A 19,018-nucleotide genomic window follows, 5' to 3' on the forward strand; every position below is an offset into this window, starting at 1 on the left:
TTTTGGACTTACCCACTAGCTTACAGAAGTTCAAGAACAGACCAACATTTGTCCGTTCTTGCCTTAACAGTAATATCCATGTTTAGTCGTTATCTCAGGAGCCAATCAATTGGGGAAAGATGTCCGGAATGCAATTGTAGTGTCTGTAATCCGTTGTCACAATTACCATTCTTCCTGAATTTGAACCACACTTTGTAACTATCTTTCACATTGTATCATGACGTTTGTTTTAATGTTACGAATACACAATTTTCCGGCGCGACCTGCTGACTTCTTGCTGAATGAGCGTATTTACGCTCCGTTGAACTGTTTGTTGACTGTTGAACCAGTGGGACCAGATCTCTGTGTTTGTGTTAACTGTTGAACGTCACAATAAATCCCTGTGACATTTTTTAGCCGTGAATAATTTTCCTACCGTGGAATATACCACGCACGCGGAACCATCTGTGGGAAATTCCGACAAGTGAATTTTTCTTTCCACAGCCAGTTACTGCATCTGGATCGGTGTAGTGGACTATTGGATCTACACATTCGTGAGTCCCCATTTGACTACTCATTCTTTTCCTATTGTGATTTTGTGATTTTGTATTGGTTACTTTTGCTTGTCAAATTATCCGAACACGCTGATAAGGTCCTAGTCCGCTATACAATCATCCGTTGAACGATGGCCCGAAATATGCGAGATACCAAACTGGGATAGCAAAGTGGGGTTGCTGCAACCCAAATTTCGGATTCATCATCTCCATTTTGCACACAAAATCTTATGCACTTCAAGAAAGATGTTTTGCTTATTTTACTGACTGAATGTCTGACCAATTCAAGCGATTTTTTATTGAACAGAGCCGAGTGATTTCGCAGAACAGTGTTTTATAAACAAACGTCACACCTTGAACACATGGATCAACTCGTCTGTGGAACGGTTCCCATGTAGTGTTGCCGTTTGGCAAGTAAACAGGTTGTATAAGGAGCGGGAAGTTGCCTTCATTTCTGAGTGTTAGTTTCGTGGGAAAATCTGTTCTGTCACCTTTTTTCTTGAAGACTAGCACCAGAGCTTTCTGTTTGAAAAATTAAACGAAACACAAAGACAAGAAGGAACAACTCAACTGGCTCAAATCACCCAAAACATTCAGCACCAAATTCCATCTACTGACTTTACATGATAATAGACTCACTAGCACCGTTTGATGGCAAACAGTCAACGTAGGCATACTTTGTGCCAGTCTGTTTGTACTCAAAACGATTGTTTTTGTATCTCATAGGACCGGATCAATTGTTGAATTGCCAATCGGATTTTATTGGTCCAATTCATGAAGCACACGTTTCCACCCACTGGGTTTCAACGGTTCAACAATAACGGCAGTTATACTGAAATGTGCCACCCGTGAAAACTGTTTTTATGTTGGACTTTGGTGAGCGAAATTTTCAGATACCATGAATATATTTATACGCGTTGTTGTAAAATCAAGGTCCACATCAAAACTTCACTTGACACACTATTGGCCAGATATTCATTTTGATTTAGACATAATACACTACTAATAAGTTTGCTGGGGGCGAGATAGCCCAAGTGGTTAGAGCGCGAATTTACTGACCGGAAGGTCCGTGGTTCGAATCCGACCTCCGCCACTCGACTTCCCCTGTCTAGGCTTGGGCAACCTGGCAGTATCCCAGCCCTCGTGCTTCCTTCGGGTAGCATTGCAGCTAGGCACCGGAAGGGTGCTACAGCTGAACGCAATAAGTTTGCTGATAATTCTTCGGCAGTGCTCGACCGGTTTTGCCCTTCTTGAGGCTCATCAGGTAGGCCCAGTCCCTGAGTTTCCGTCAACCTTATTTTCTGCTTGAACCCAAATTGCACGAAATTGCAAACAGATTTGGTTTTTCTGGAGACCCACCTGGAACGTAGCTGAATCTCTCGTTTATGATGTTTTTGACTGTTTCCAATTTCTAAGTGTGACCGGTGTTGTGCCGACTGTTATGAACTACTGTGTTGTACTTTTTCATGATGGCAAAGGATCAGTGTGCTTCCTGAATTTTAATCAGATCAGTCAAAATGTTAGCATAATGGGTCTGCACAACACAAGGAAGGACAGATAGCTCGCACTGGCAACACTGATCGTTTCGTGGTCACGGGTCTTTGAATGACCCGAATAACACCGATACCGTGCTCGGATAGTGCCCGCATACGCATAAGACTGATAGCATAATGTGTTCTCTCCACGTATCCGTATTCTTTGATCAGCTATCAATGGCCGGCTCCACAATGGCTGTCTAACCAGTGTTCCAAGCCATTTACGCTACGAAGGAGGGGTCTCTGAAGTGATTGTCCATCACAGGCAGATGACGGGTCAAATATAAACGCTAAGTGGTTCCCTGAGTTCTAAATTAGTTGAGTATTTGAATGAACTAAAGCTCGGATAATCTGGGTCATCCTTCAGACAAACTGCAGCTTTGAGCCATCCATGTTCTCTGTAAATCCTAGAGGAAACTATACCACGTAACTCTATCGCTTTTTCGCGCCTTTTATACATACATCAGTAGCACAGTCCACTTTATCAGAACACTTTATATTTACTACAAGGTTTTGAAGCTGTCGTTGAATGGTAACACAGTCGTGAGATCTATCGGAACTTCACCCAGAAGATCGTAGATATAGGTGCCGTAGGCATAGTAGGTATCGTACATATAGGTTGATTGAAGACGCAAAAGCTATGAAATCAACTTTCATCCGCTTAAAGTACACTTACGTTTTGGTGTAAAATGCGACAGAAACTCTAGACAACGAACTGATTCACTTGTGAAACGGTTAAATGTGTTGGAGGTTTAAGTGCGAAAGCCGCTCAGTACTCATGCGTAGCAAATGCCATTGAAAGGCAGAACAACATGAAAGTCATCGTAATAATTTTGAATTGCCAGCGAATAAAGCATACATACAGTCTCATGTATACACATAAAACCACAGACCAGGGATTGAACGCTATTGATGTACCCATATGTCTGCTGAAGGGCTGAGACATGAAAGGTACAATAGTATAATAGTACGCACAAATGAATATTGGACGGGCACATTCAGTAAACGACGAACGATTGTGCGACTGAACTCTAGGAGGGGATACAAGAGAAACATGAATACGCGATAGTGTTCTCTTAGCATGACTAGATAGAAGGCCAAAAACTTGCTATGTGTAACCACTGCAAGGTTTTGTGAATCTTGTGCAAGTACACCCAACTGATGTCGTGGTGACTACGTCTTACGGCAGCAAAAGTTTCGTTGCAGACATGCAGAAGAAACGAAGCCCAAGATTTGCCTTCAGGAGATGATAGCTCAGGACAATGTACAACAAGGTTCTCTCCATGTATACGCTATTCTTATACACCGCACAACAATGCAGTGAAATAAACATCTACGGACGCGAGCACTTTCCAATCACGTGAACAAAACGGTCAACTGCTCAGGAAGGAAGGGAAGATAGTGGCAGTTACGTGGAAACAACAGTCGGTCCGGCGTGCTACTCTCGACTCACACCGCTTACAGTCAACAAGGAGAGTGCGCAACGTACAATGTCAGACAGTGTTTTTAGCTCTTGACAAACTGAATGATCATGTCACGCGACCAAGGCGCTCATTGTCTAGAAATACCCAAAATGCCTATGATTATTATTTTTACTTATTACTACTTATTATTACTTATTATTTTCAGCGCTTTATTGTGCACAGCGTATTTTGCCCACCTCTTTCAAAGGTACCATGGAAGAAGAACAAGCTTCACGGTTTTTGGAAGATTTTCTATTTTTAAAGCCTGACTTTCCTACAACGGAGTTTTTCTCCCGACTGAAATATATTTGTCCTCCTGAGATTTTTTCTGACGGACATTTCCATGAAGTAACTTTGTTCTGTTGTATGTCCGTTGAGGACACCAGTGTCAGAAAGGAAACAGAGGAAATAAATATAAGACCGCCTAAGGTACCAGATGTTTTCACATTTCCACGAACCAAAAAGCAAATCAAGGGAAGTATAATTTCATTGGATATGTCGAGCTTCCTTCTGAGAAGTCACCCCTCGAGGAGCAAGTCAGTACGTGACTACGTGATGCAGTTTCCGTCATTGACAAGTGAGCGGTGCTGTGTTCTGTCTAAGTGCGAGCTAATCGCACTGTCGATTAACTTCTTGTAGCCAGACGGTATTCAACCTCTGGCTGGAAAACTGCGAGTACCGAAATCTGATTTTCGTGAGATTCGCACTGTTGATGTGTCCCAACATACAAAGCTTCTTGGTTTTTCAGCATAGATTGGCTTTACTGACAGGGAGAAATCTCTATTAAACATCTCAGTGATGCTTAAACGCCGAAAAATTTTGTGCATTTGGTTTCTAAACATTTTCCCGGTATAACCCTAAGACATTGACTCAAACTGTTCCTCATCTCACGTACATGAAGCTTTTCTCATCAAAGGGTTCCAAGCGCGACTATGAAGTTAATTCACTGTTGAATCAACTAATTTTCGAAGCATCACATTTGCCGTCATTTTCCAATAAGATACAATCTGACGGTCTTTCCTCAGGATTATTTGCGAAAAATAGTTGGGCCCACTAATCACATCACTCAAACGTGAACACACTCGCCTGTTCACACGTGAAAAACCACATGCCTGCTGGTGGTCTAGTGGTAAAACGCTCGCCCCGCATGGCCAGAGTTCAAACACCATCCCGGCTATTGGACATGTACTGCTGACGAGCACTAATAAGAGCGAAACTCGAGTTCATTGTTCCCGGCTCCCCTTTGGTGTGGACTCACCAGAATAATTACGCCAGGACAAGAGGACGACTATTCAAACGGGGGTAATTTTATGCAAGTAACTGTTTTGACGAAACATAGATTTGAAGCCATGGAGAAAAGTTACAAAATTAGATGACCATCCATCTTCTCTACCATGATTCTACATCCGGTGATTAAAATTGGATAGCATTACGTCAGTACGGAACAAATTTCAAATGGGATCAAATCTTAATTCGGGAAGGCTATCATTTTAAATATCTAATACTTAAAATGTTCCAAACGCAACAAAATTATGAGGACATCGCATGGGGCCGCCACCGCGAGAGGGCTTTGATAAAAGTTGTGTCTTTCGGCCTCAGAGCATTCACAGGTAACTTTTCTCTACCTATAGTAAGTGCATAAGTAAAATTCTGTCTGATGTTTCTGATTCGGGGAGGACTCAGGAACTTCGTTTTCGAACCAAGTACGCTCGCACCTTCGTACGCCCATTCTGCTGGTCCGTCTAGTTAGGTACAATTTACTTGGTCCACCACACGCGAAATGGAATAAAAGCTGGTTCCGAGTAATCTGAGAGACGTGAAACGCCGTGTGGTCCTGTTCAAAAATTCTGAGCGTATCAGTTGTTTAAATATCTGGATGTACGCATCAAAGTCTGTACTGCCGCTTTGTTCGTGGCGGAAAGACCATGAAGACCGCGAACATCACGCACAAATATGAAGTTTTTCGTTAAACATATGCTACGTTTTTCCATCAAACGCTTAGGTTCATCGAAAGTTCAACGGTCATCAAAATTCGGGAACGAATCAAAGAACCAAAACCTCTTAGCTGTGTGGTGTCCCAACACTCATCTACATCAACGGACATCACACTTATGTTTTGAGAATCTGTTGTTACATCATATATTTAAATATTTCCGTAAAGTACAATAAGTAAATCTAAATGAGCGTTCATATCAGAATGAGTGTGTTTGATTCCACTTAATTCTTTCCATTTATTCGTTCAAGAACAGTATCTGTCCGCTTCTTCAGTATCTACTGCGGTGCTTCGAAGTCTGAGGTCTATTTTGTTTCATGCATGTTCACCCAATTCGACGAAATGCTCTGGTGAAGCGTTCATCTCAAAACACAAACACGACAAAGCATCACACTGAGGATTTTTCAAATTTCGCTGCATTCATAAAGCTCCCTTGTATTGGTAGCAGTAAAGCTATTTCAAAGAAATTGTTTAGGGAATATTTCTTTTTGAAGTTGGTTGCTCGTCAGTAAAGTTATCCTTCCTTCTAGATCAGCTTTACAGATTCATGTACTACCTGGTTCCGCCTGTAGTGATGTCAGTCTTTGTCCGGAGACCAGTCACTCCTAATAACCGAACACCGCGATCACGCGACTTGCGGCGTCATCATCATTCTGATTGGTTGAAATCTAGATGGCGGGAGCATATAAAAATGACAACATGGCGGATTTGCGGCTTATGATTGACCCTCTCAAACGAAGCAGAAGATTATAGTGCGGTTGTATCTTTTACATCGGTAACACCCATTCTGATTGGTTGATACCTAGATGGCGGGAACATTCAAGTGGCAACATGGCGGATTTGCGGTTTATGATTGACCCTCCCAAACGAAGCGGAGAATCATGATGCGGTTGTATCTTTTAAAAATTTACATCGCTATCAGATTTTCAAATATAATATACGCAAAGAGTATGCGATTCGAGGTAATTTTAGATAGCTTGGTTTTAAAGAGTGTAATCCTATATTTTGTTCCTAAAGTTAACTATATCTCCAAAGGTAGATGATATTTGGGATCACTGGCGGTAACAAAAAGTAATTAGTCGGAACAGCCCAGATTTAGCAGCTGACGCTGGTGTACTGGCTGTTTGCAGTCAACATCGTTCATATATTATGGAAACGTTACTCGTTTGAATTAAAGGGATAGCCTAAGTGTAATAGTATATGTTCCCCTCAATGAATCCATTGAAGGCCATGTATCCTTGGAATTGTGTTCGGTGGCTAATGCACCCGATATATTCATTGACTGCCCTAGGTGCAAGACCCGGTGTTTTCATGGACAGCCCTAACTTTGGTTTATAATGAAGGAACTATCGGTGCGTCCTTCGGAGCGAACAGATCAACGATGGTGTCTGTTGTTAGGCCAAAGCTGCAGCTCTGAATACCAATCATCTGAGTACACATAATAATGTAAGCAGCTGTTGACGTATTTAGTGAGCAATGAACGCTAATCTTGGAATACCACTATTGCCTCAACCTTCTGATGCGATTGTTGACGACACATATCAGCTATACCTAAAGCAACAGCAACTTATGCCACAACTGTAAGTTTTGAACCCTGAAACTCAATTGTGGCTGGAAATCATTCCTTCCGTTTTCGTTGGCGACTCTACACACTATGTAACAACAGGCGAGGTATTAAGTGTACGGTGCGCCCCTGTCATAGTCTTCGGATTGAATAATATTTCCGTCGACTACGCAACCAGTAACACCGTCCCAGTAAACACAGTGGCACCGGTGGCCAAAGGTGGCTATCTTTACCACTGATTTTGTTGGTGAATACAAGCCAAACATAACATTTGTTTCATAAAAGCCTTCTGAAAACAATGTAACAGGAATACTCTGGATACTGGAGCTCTATTTACGAAGTAATTTTTGAAACCAATTTGGTTGAATCCACCACCGATTAAATATAGCATGAAATTTTTGGATTGCCACCTTTGGCCGCTTTTAGCCACCGGTGGTGCCGCGGTGACGTGTTTACTGGGGTGACATGAGACACCCATGAAGCCTAATAAGTGCTTCAGGCACAGTTAGGCCGCCGGGCTATTGCGCATAATGCTAAACGTATGCTGTTAGAGGCGACCCTATGTTACCCTAAAAGGTTTCGGGACCACTCTGAGGCTATAGACGAAATCAGAAAATTACGCCCCCGTTTTCTCACCTACGCAAGCTGGTCTTCAACTCAAGGCCTGGATGCCCTGGTTGCCGTGACGCTTGCGTTGTCGAGAAATATGAAACCAATTTTAGGAAAACAATTTTATTGACTGATTGCAAGCATATAACAGAATTATTAAAAATGAGTTCCACAGTTGTGCCTGGAAAGTAAATGGGAAAATAATTAGTGCAAGGCAACGGAATGGAAACGACCAGAGCCCCGTTCGCCCAGCCTGCGGAACAGACGCATACTAGTTACCAAGTGTACCGTGTGGTACCGCGTTGAGTAGGGGATTTTACGGAAGAAAAAACCCACCAACCACCTACACCTGCGTGTGGTAGCATTGGTGCTAGGTTGAATCTGCCTGAATTACATCACCATACTTTGCGTACAAACCACGCAGATGGACGGAAATAAAAGAACAATCAAACTCCCATCACCACAGACACAGCCATGGGTCCAAATGGGCGCAGCGCACCTCGGATACCCTGCAGATCATATACAGGATAGTTCAAGCGGCGCAGTTTATCGTGCAGGACCCGCACATCATCACCGGTCAAGTTTATTCAATAGTTTTTACGGACATAGTCTCAGATATCCATGGATGACTTAAAAAATTGCAACAATCCAAACACAAGCAATCAAACGTACACAGGTCATTTTGTTCGCCCGATGATACATCCTGTGAACCTACAAGATGTTATACCACATTTAACCATCTTACTTGACAACAATCCAGTTGATGAGGTACTCGGCTCAGGAAAAATAGGCCGTACCGTCGTTGAAACCGTGCTGGCGGCGTCCCACATGGTGTGGGCACCCGGACCGCAAACGCAGCAAGCGAAGAATGGCCGTTTGTAGCTCGGCACCAGCTTATATACAATCCTGACTTTGGCCTTCACACACCAGCTGCCCGGTCCTGACGGCAAGTCGCCGATTCTGCCGAACACCACCTCATTTGGACGGATGTGTCACGTGCAGGATACGGACCAATCAGAGGCATGCCCTGATTGGTCAGAATGCCAGCCAATCCGGATCGAGAATCTTTGATTCGACGGTTCTCGCCGTCTCACGGAGATTTTAGCTCGCCCTTGTGGAACATTCTGTGGTTACCCCATAAATACAGTTGTAATAACTTTCCTTGGTCTGCATAAAGGGCTGTTTGAAGGCATTTTGATATACCATAGTGTGTGGAGCAGGAAGCCAAGGACCAACGCCGAGTTGCGAGAAAGTTCAGGAAGACAAAATACCGTTATGCACGTATTTTTATTTGATCCTCGCCGGATAAAGTTTAGTTATTTTGTCAAGAAAGCTTCAACTGCGCAGTTCGTCGGTGGGCAACCTTTTCAAAATGAGTAGACGGGGTTGCCGAATTGCCGGCTAATAGACACCCCGTGATTCTCAGAACACTGCATGGGCAGGCTAGTGGAAGGCTGCCGTTTTTCTTTCTTCATGTAGTTACAACATCCCCCATTCTTCGTGCGCTTTTTACATCCGAATGATTCTGTATTTCATATTTCGTGACACAGTGTTTCATTAGCAACCGTTGCCGCTGCGTTCTCGATAAAGACGACGACTGGGCTTTTTACATTACAGGCTGCATGCACGCTTCGCCCTAGGAGACAGCGAAACTCGAATTGGTTGTATCACATAGTTGAGGTAGCTTTGCAGAGCACACCAGGATGACTTCTACAGGAGTCAACATTGTCTAAAAACAAGAAGAAAACCACTAGCATATGGTACAATGACCCATTCATCCATAGGGACTCAGCAAATCACAGGTACTGTGAAGTTGACTAGTGGCTGTCAGGCTAGCAAAAATGCGCTGTTTGGAATCACCAAACACTCCTGCTACGGATATTTACGCTGCATTTTTCTCACCTCCAAAATAAGCAGTTTTTCCGAGATCTCCTTGTCCTTGTTGCAACTAGTATTGTGTATGCATATCAACTTATCATGGTTTAAACTGTGTATAAGCGAAAATGCACCTTGCTAGGCATGGCCACGATGAAGGTGTGTAAACTTCAGCGTGCCACGTCCGTTATCGTCACCTGGGTCTTTAACTCGACGCTGAATCGACCCACATTACTGTGGTTGCGTAATAATCCTAACCAACAGATTTACGGAATCGTAAATGAATCGTTATCAGGACAGCTACCTCCCAAAAATATTGGGAGTTAGCAAGATACACTCACTTGCACGCCAATTTGGTATCACGAAGGCACTCTCGAAACCCGAACTGAATCTCTCGTCTGTGTTGTTCTTATTCAAATGTATGTAATGCACCAGACTTCTTCATTTTTCAGTTGGAATTACGCTTCGTCAACGTAATACATTGTGTGGACGCGAAATACTACTCGTATGGTTACTGAAATCTTTGACAGAGCATTGCCGGTTAAGCCACCCTTGGGGCTTCTCAAGTATACGTATTCCATGTGTTTTGGTTGAAGAGGGACATCGTGAACGAGGAAATCATCGCGGGTTCTGTGAAAACCAAACTAATATGTGAATGAGTGTATTTTTTTAATTTCTTGCAGTCTGGGTTCGATTAGAAGGTAAAGTTGAGCGAAATTCGAAAACCGCTCCAGGGCAAGACCAGTCGTGGGCTGTTAAAAGATTTTCAGTAAATTTATGAGCAGTGTGTTCCTCCAACACTGAGGTTCCCAGGATACCAAAGCTACAACCAAGTATGTGGTAGATGTATGAGTGAACCTAGACATGTAATTATACTCCAATCACCACCAAAGACTGCTAATTAGGTGATTGGTAATCAGAGTGAAGATAAACAAGGATGAAACACTGGCAATGCTTAAATAAGCTACGATCTTATTTCATGAAATTCTCAGCATCGAAAGCCACATCGTTTCGGCGGAATTAGTTTCGACTTGCGCTTAGTGGTCAACATACGGAACGCGAATTACTAGAAGCAAACTTGAACTACCGCCTCAGAAAATATGGAGATTTCGAAGCTGAAAATTTTGCAGGAAGTTAGTTTATTCTGGCTGCATGTCTCAGTGCATCTTGTTCATAGCATTTTGGTCAGGTGAGGGAGCTTTTAAGGCCATTGATCACCGCGGATTCGCTTTTCAATATCGTTTCACGAAAAACGATCGCGGCGTGTTTTGAAGCTGCACGGTGTTCTTTTAAAGCGGAGATACTATTTACAGAAATCCGTTGCCCAGTGTTCGCTGAATGCAATCGATTTCTACAGAAAGGCAGTGTCTTCATGTTTTCACTTCATAGTTAGGAACGTCTACGTTTGATTGGGTTGTCCTTCCAATTATCTGTAGGATTGATTTGTTTAATTGAATGAATTTTCAAGGTCATCACTCAAGTCGCAGTGGAAAAATGTGCATTATTGAGGAAGGATATTGCGGCTTGAGATAAAAGTGAATCCCTTAAAATGGGTGTCACTGTTCCGAGTAATTACCGAGACAAACACATTCATTATACTCGGACACTCGTCCTAGATAGCAGAAACGTGAGGTTGTAGATGATAATGACCTCTGGACGCAGGTCCAGTTTTTTGGTGCACTGAGTTATATCAGCGTAGAAGCTTTGAGGTCCACGATGCCTAATTGACCAGCTACTCGGAACCTAAGTTGATCACGGATGGCAGCTAAACGAGCCTAGCTAACGCAGTGGACAATTATGCGGCTAGGAGCCCAAGATGCCTAACGAAATGGCCAAAACCGCCCATCCAAGTCGGCCGGGAAAGGTCGATTGTCGAAGCTGCTCTAGATGAAAATTCGAATTTTGTCGGTCGTTCTAATAAAGCATACGTAATGCCTGGAAGCCTATGGCCTTCTTGAGGTGCAGTATTCACTGGGCTGTCGGCATTTTGAAATATAAGGTTATCGAAATATCGCCATGAGGTAGGTTGCTAACAAACGGGGAGTACTATTTGCTCTAATAAAGGTGCCTTCAGTGGCCAAAACCTCGTTGATGCTTGCTCATACAACGCCATCTCCAACAGCTGATTTTTATTAGGGAGTTTCTTGTAGCTTGGTGCCTACTGACTATTGAGCCCAAAGAACTACTTGAAATGCATGATGGCTCATTGAAGGACAGAGTCTGAAACTGATGGGCCCTGCATGGGCTACACGGAAACACAATCATCTCTCGCCTACTGGCATTATGCAGGAGAAGCGCTTGTATAATGACACTAACTCACGGCCGTCGATTAGTCAATCCTTGGAGTCGAAAAAACATGGACTCACAAAGAATTTCAGGACATATTCTGCTGGAACTTTGTGCTTCAATCCATATCAACGTCATCAGATGCCTTTTATGCGGACCGCTTAGCAAGCGCCTTTGTGAGCTTTCTGGACGGGCCTGAGGCAAGGCAGCAAACATGAACGTGGGCAAGCCTAAAGAGCGCCAACTCACAACGGGCAAGGATCACCATCGCAACAGTCCACGTGATGTAATACGTTATTTGTTGCATGCCAGATATCACTGCTACAAGCCGGCTGGTCGCAAAGTGCGCAGAAGTACGAAGCAGTCATCGAGCCTTGGCGCAGCAGGATTTACCCTTGAACGATTAAATGCATGATGATGCCTGTGGTACCTGCGCTCTAGCCCCTAAAATTTACCCACCATTCGCTTGAACTCTTTATGCAGGTTGTCGAATGTTAACGGTGGTGGATTAGGAACAAGTATAAGGGGTAAAATTTGTTTCTGTGCGTTTTAATCTGATAGCTACACTTGGTGGATTGGGAAGCAACCTAAGGAAACATCTACGAATAATATGCCCCCCTGCTTGGAATCTACTGGTCTCTAAATACATGGAACAGATGGATACAGGGGAGCCGCATCGTTTGGTCGAAGAGGCATGTACAATTAATAGCACGGGTTTCAACAGTTTGGGAGCATCTGAGTGTTAGCACCATAAACTACAGGTTAGGCAATAAGACTGACCTCAGCTGGCTTGTTTCAATGATAGTGCAGCCCTGTTTGTTCCGGCCCCAGGTGCCCCGAAACGAGGTAACACATTCTTATTCATTCAACAGGCAACGTTTAAAATGTATCCCTAGCCCTCCAGAATTTCCATTTGGTCGCACTGGGATGACATGTGCGTCTCATATTCCTGCATGAGCAACTCAGTGTGCCGTGACATCTTGAGTATACGTCTTCTAGTATGTCAAGGTGATGCGCACGGTTTGCCAAGCAACCGTTTATCTTTTTCAGACAGTTTGGGTAATTCTACCAAAACTAACAATCCCGGATTGTGGGTGCGCAGCCCGTTTGTGAGTGATGTACAACCAGTGAGTCATATGCTAGGCGACAGATCGTGGGTGCGTGCAGCACATCAGTTGCAGATCTTGTCAGAAACTGTTTGCTGGTATTGTGATAAACAAAAAACCTATTACATGGCATCTTCAGGCAAGCCATGCAGTTTCATGTATCTGATGTCTCCAGAGTGTCGATGACCAAAAATAGACGGATGTTCTATAATCACAGAGTCCTTCATATTAGCTTTTCGAACACAAAAGTAGTGCGACGTGACGTGGCAGCCGCGTTTGTGCTTCCAGTTTGTCCCTTCCAAAAGTTTCTATAAGATACTATTTACCTACCATTTCTCTGCTAGAACCAAAGGTGTATCCTCTGCCACAACAAAACCAAATACACACCGCTTACTCAAGGACATGGCGAACACATTCACATGTAGTTGTATTTGTCCTGAGCAGAAAGGACCTTGCTGGATTCTTCGGCTACGAAATACCGTTCTTCGCAAGACGGCATTCCATACTTTAGCAGGGCTTTGCTGGTGGCTAATTCCTCTTCTGTTAGCTGTTAGCTGTTAGCTGTACAAAACCCTATTACTGTGTTTCAGATAAAAATGTGACTACGAAATGGTTTCTGCTTCCCCTTAGACGTGAACCAACTGGACAGCCATTGTTTCGTGTACTTTTTGTAATCGGCAAATGTGCTCAGCCTACTAGTTCTTCAGATCCCTCGCCCTTTCATTGGCTTAGCTGATCGCCTGCTGCATTTGTACCATTCCCACTCGTAGCGCAATACTGCGTTGAAGCTTCGAGTACAAGCTGTGGGCACAAATAGTGTAAAGTAATCCTTCGTGTGTTTATTTGACGCTTTCTGAAACACCAGCAATCAAATTCGGAACAAACATACTCGAGGCCTTATCTAGAACCTTGACACTGCAACTTCAAAACGGAATTGCGCGCCAGAAGGGGAAGCGAATTGGGCTAAGTAAAACAAGTTACAAAACTAACAGTTAATTGATTTTTTGATGTAGGCATACATGCAGCAAAATGCTACATATTTACGCAAAAAGCTTTGTTCCACAGATAAGGGTTTCCGAAGATGAGCATCTGCCGAGTAAGGAACAGCCAGAAATTTCCCTTGTTTTATCCACTCACGTCGACACTTGGATAATTTTGGGATCCTTTTTACACCAAAACGCACTAAATTATTTGAGCTTACCTGCCCAGTGATAAGCCTGTCCCCATACAGGCTAATCAGTGAATAATCATCTGATGGTACAGTCAACAGTTGTTAATCGACAGTCACATACTTTCACTGCTGACGGTGTTAGGTACACCTCAATCGGTCCTGAACACATGTCCCTTTAACCCGACATCATGTACCGCCACCGCTCCTTTCTAACATTCCCAGATGCTGGTGTTGTTCACAGCTCTCTAGTAATCACAATCGGCTCGACAATGATTCTACAAATTATATCATTAGTATGCAAGAAAAATTAAGAAGACGTAACTTTGTCGAACACCTTTACTGCCGGCTTAAGCTTGTCTCGGTTATAACGTTTATATCGGGAAATCCTCGTATGAATCCAGAACATCAATTACAGCAGAGTAAAAGTGATGTCCAATGTGTAAACTATATAAACGCGGTATAACGCCTTTTATGCGCTTGGATTTGTACGGCCCGTAAGCTATCCTTTAGGCTGTAACTACACTATGCTAAGGTTATCTCATCACCCAAACATGCAACACGGCTAGACATCACGTTTTCCTCCATGACCCCTTGTCCCTGCATGCTTTTAACTGCTAATTCCTCTAGACTCATCCAACTCTCAGGATTTGTTGGCACGCACTTCCGAGCAGCATGTTACATCAGACAGCCACCCATATCTTCAAGCAGAATGCTACTGTGCACCACAGCCTCTGACGCACGAAAACCATCCACGCCCTGACGCCTTCCATTTCAATGCTTGGTTGTGCGAGCTTGCTACGGAGGACAGATGTATAACCACAGTTTCGGTAACTGTCTACCTACATTTTTTCTTCGTACCCAATTTTATGGGCGCTCACACGGTAAAAACTGTAAATTAACTGGCGCTCCGTGCAGCTAATGCACGCCACCCATTTTCACGTATCGTCCCTACCGATGGCGTCGATCGCATATTTCGATTCCCACTATTTCTACCTGAAAATTAGACCAAAATGTTTCAACATGGTGTTTGGTAACTGCGGTCACTTTTAACCACCTGCTATGTCGGGCCGTGGGTCAAGTTATACTCAGCGCTCCACAGCAAATTTTCAACTGTTTGTCCCATTCTGAACCACCATTCCCGAAACCGCTGTCTTGCTGCCTCGCCCGGATAGCAGCTAAAGGTCACGTTGTTCCCATCGGGCTCAATAACATCCTTGCAGCTTATTGAGCCTACTTTGCCCCTGTCCTCTCGCAGATTCCAACCGATTCACCCGAAACGCTTACAGGCTATCCAAGAAGTTGAGTACGATGTCGTGCTGACTACCTTTTCCGGTCTGGTGGCTTGCCCGTAGTAGTCCATATCTCTACTATGTCTCAACCAAGCGCGTCACATGCGCCCACAAGACCGTCTCAATCCGATGGGGTTGTGCGAGTACTCAAAAGTTTTGTCCACTCTATTGTAATTTTTGCTAATGCTACCTATGATCACACTAACGCTCCTTATTCTGCCACCACGGAGTCTGCATAGCGGTGAAGGTAGAGGTTTGCCGCGCAACAGATGTAGCTTGCGTTATCAAGGGAAATTTACCAAACGTATTAACTGCGACGCTTTACCCCGCCTTTTCTGTCAGGACGTCTGCTGCAACGATGGAAAAATTTTCCCAAATGTGCCCCGAAACACCGCTCTATATTGTGGACAAAGACGACGTTACTTTTGTTTAAGTATCTAAAGAACGCGCGCGGTACGTTCGAAATCGGTTTCGTTTTTCCCTCGTGCAAACTCGTGAAAAAAATTTCGCTGTTCAATCTATTCACGGAGTGCACACGAGTAATTGTTGGATTTTATTACTCTATCAAAACATTTGAGAGATAACCCTTTATATTTTTAGCACACTTTCTATTTTATATCTAGTCCTAAACATGACATCAATTTATACCAATTGCCCTCCGCAGCCATTGATAGACCACTACAGATGTGGGCGAAATGGCCCGTTGAAGGTCAAACGCGGTATGCAATGCCACACCAGCAAGGCCTGGTGGCATTTCAAATGCACGGGTTTATAGGACGACCAGATAAGCCGATTAGCTAACTCTCCTGACCCGTTTGTCTGCGCCAGCTGCCTCTACGTCAAGGGTGCGATGCATACCGAAGCGAAGAAAAGAGTCCCCCAAAACGGTACCCAATCCCCAATGCAGATTCTGAAAGACCACTGACAGTGTTCCGCTTTAATCGGGATACTCGACGAGAAATTAGAGCGTCTTTCAAAGGCAATGGAGGACTCAAGCGCTAAGAATGCAGCGACCTGGGCGAAAGTTTACAAAAAACATTCCTCTCTGAACCAATGCATCGCGACATCCATACCGGGCCCCATGGCTGCGAAGAAAGTCATACAACTTTCTGACGCGGCTATGAAAACCGCCACAGCGTCTCTATTAGACAGGCGTCTAAGGGAAAGCAGACTGATAATCTGGGGGTCATTCTCCGGAAAAATCACGCCAGCGAAGCTGGCACAGTCGATCCTTATCACGTCCTCACCAAGCCTGATAAATTGCTGCATGCAGAATGAATACGCCAGAAGGGAATTAAATGAACTCTTGGACTTCTAGTCACCCTTTCTTCCCCATCCGACGAACAGGAGATCTTGGAGCGGGCTCGCAGCATTCAAAAGGCCAAACCACTGATCAAGCGCCTATGTGAGGATCGTCCTCTAGACGCTTGGAAGCTTCGGCATAGCAGGTCGGGAGTGGAACCACCAAACAGGCTTCCACCGGGCAACAAATCAGACGACGCCAAGCTCATGACCAAGCCGATTGTCTCCATATCCCCCTGTGCTCCCAGAAGCAGGCCGACGAAACCAGCTGCGTCTCCGGACAGCAGTTTTTATTCGACCACCACAGGCCACTCGCCCACCAAAGGCAGGGACTCCCTGGAGGAGGCAAACCCCATAGACAAGCAGCGCCCAAACTACTTGGAGCTATCAACGCTTATCTCCGTATCAGAAGAAACAGCTGCAGCCGTGCAATCCTCAACAAAGTCACAGACTCCGAAATGCACTGAGTCAGATGTGCGGGGACAAGAAGCGAAGCTAATCTCCAGCTCCACTCCGTCAAAAGCGGCCTTCCTGCTTGTGGACACAACCGTCGCCCAGGACCCCGACTCTCAAAGCCACAAACATGACTACAGCCATCCGGAAAATCCCTCGTACATCCAGTTGGACACGCTGGGCGGATCAGATGTCCCCACGTGCACGAAAGAAGGGCGACTGCAGCCATACAAGCCACATAAATTTCGCCAGATTAGAAAACTGCTGTCTGGCTTCAAGGTGCAGTCCTCCACGTAGACGGGCCTCTTGGAAGCGCTATCATAATCATTCCTTCTTGGCGACACCAACCAGCGCTCAGGGCCACAAAGCGACACTTGTCCGGTCGAACCGCGCCAAAACACCCAAGGATCAAGAAAGGCGAAATCTTGCAGCAAAACTTTGATCAACAGCAAATCTAAGAGACAAAAGGGGATGCTGAAAGAGCTACAAATAGTGTAGCGTGGGATGTCAGGAAGTCAGCGGTATTTGACGTCCGAGAGGACGGCACACGTCAGTTCTGAAATGTGCAGATATATGGACTGGTATTAATTAATCCACACAGTATACACAGCACGCATGCACACGGGTCGGGTGGTACAGGGAAGAAGACCGGAGTGTAGCGACAACGCACGTGCATTAACCCGAACCGAAACCGGAAGAAGGGGGTGTACAAGGTTGGGTCAAGGTCAGTTAGGGGGGTGTACAAGCGGGATATTCTTCCCTGTCCAGGGCCAGTGGTTCGTCCGTGGTACCTGCAATAGGGGAAGAGAGGGAGGAAGAGGCACACATAATGTCATATGATAGGTATACAATCAGCTACACTCGGGTTTCAAATGCGTTACAACAGCATCGGTCGAAATTTTCGCCCATGGGGAAAAACTCCGTTCTCCAAAGCAAAAAGAACCGATCAAACCGAGATCCCACGGAACGAAAAAACCTCGTAGGCGAAAAGCGCCCCAAGAAATCACAAAGACAGCAAGCAGACAACATCGCTCCAGAGGCACCCTTGGTGCCTAGGACTCAGACTCAAAACCGGTACACAAATATTAAGTCTGCTGACCACCCTGGTCACTCAACTTTCGGCTCCTCACCCTCGGAGGCAGCAGAGGCAGTGTTGAAATGCTTGTCCACAAACTGCCTCAGCCTTCTCGACAGACTCGGCGATGTCAAACAGTCAGTTTGCCTTGAACAACCATCCATAATCGCGCCCACAGAAATTTGGCTCACACCAGATGTCCCTGACGCGGAGATTCCGATAGGCGGTTACTGTATTTTCGAGCTGACTCAAAACGAGGGAGGGCAGGTGGGGTTGCTCTGTACTTACATGCGGCCCTACCAATCCCGATTGTCCTCTCTGACACCGCCCCCGCACCATTTCGCGACGCACTGTGGGTCCAAATCCCGCTGCGCGGGTCCGATTCTCTCCCTTTCGGCGTGGTCTACCGCAGCCCCTCAAGCCCCCTAAAGATGACCAATTCCTTATACAAACCCTTGAGCAACTCTCTTTTAACTACCACTTCGCTCATCTGCTTATAGGTGACTTCACCGCCCCAAAGGCCTCCTGGATAGAACTCCAGCGCATCGAATCAGGCGGACGCTTTGCAGCGGTGCTGTTTGAAGTCGTTCAACAGAGCGCTTGGACCCAACGTGCCGTTGCACCCATCAGATACCGCGCAGGCCAACTACCATCCCTCCTGGATTTGGTCATCACCAACGAAAGACACTTCGTTGATCAGGTAACAATTAACGCTCCACTGGGGCATAGCGACCACTGTGTGCTAACCTTTGATTTCATCTGCT

The sequence above is a fragment of the Opisthorchis viverrini genome, assembly GCF_000715545.1.
Source record: "Opisthorchis viverrini unplaced genomic scaffold opera_v5_458, whole genome shotgun sequence".
Classification (NCBI taxonomy): Eukaryota; Metazoa; Platyhelminthes; class Trematoda; order Opisthorchiida; family Opisthorchiidae; genus Opisthorchis; species Opisthorchis viverrini.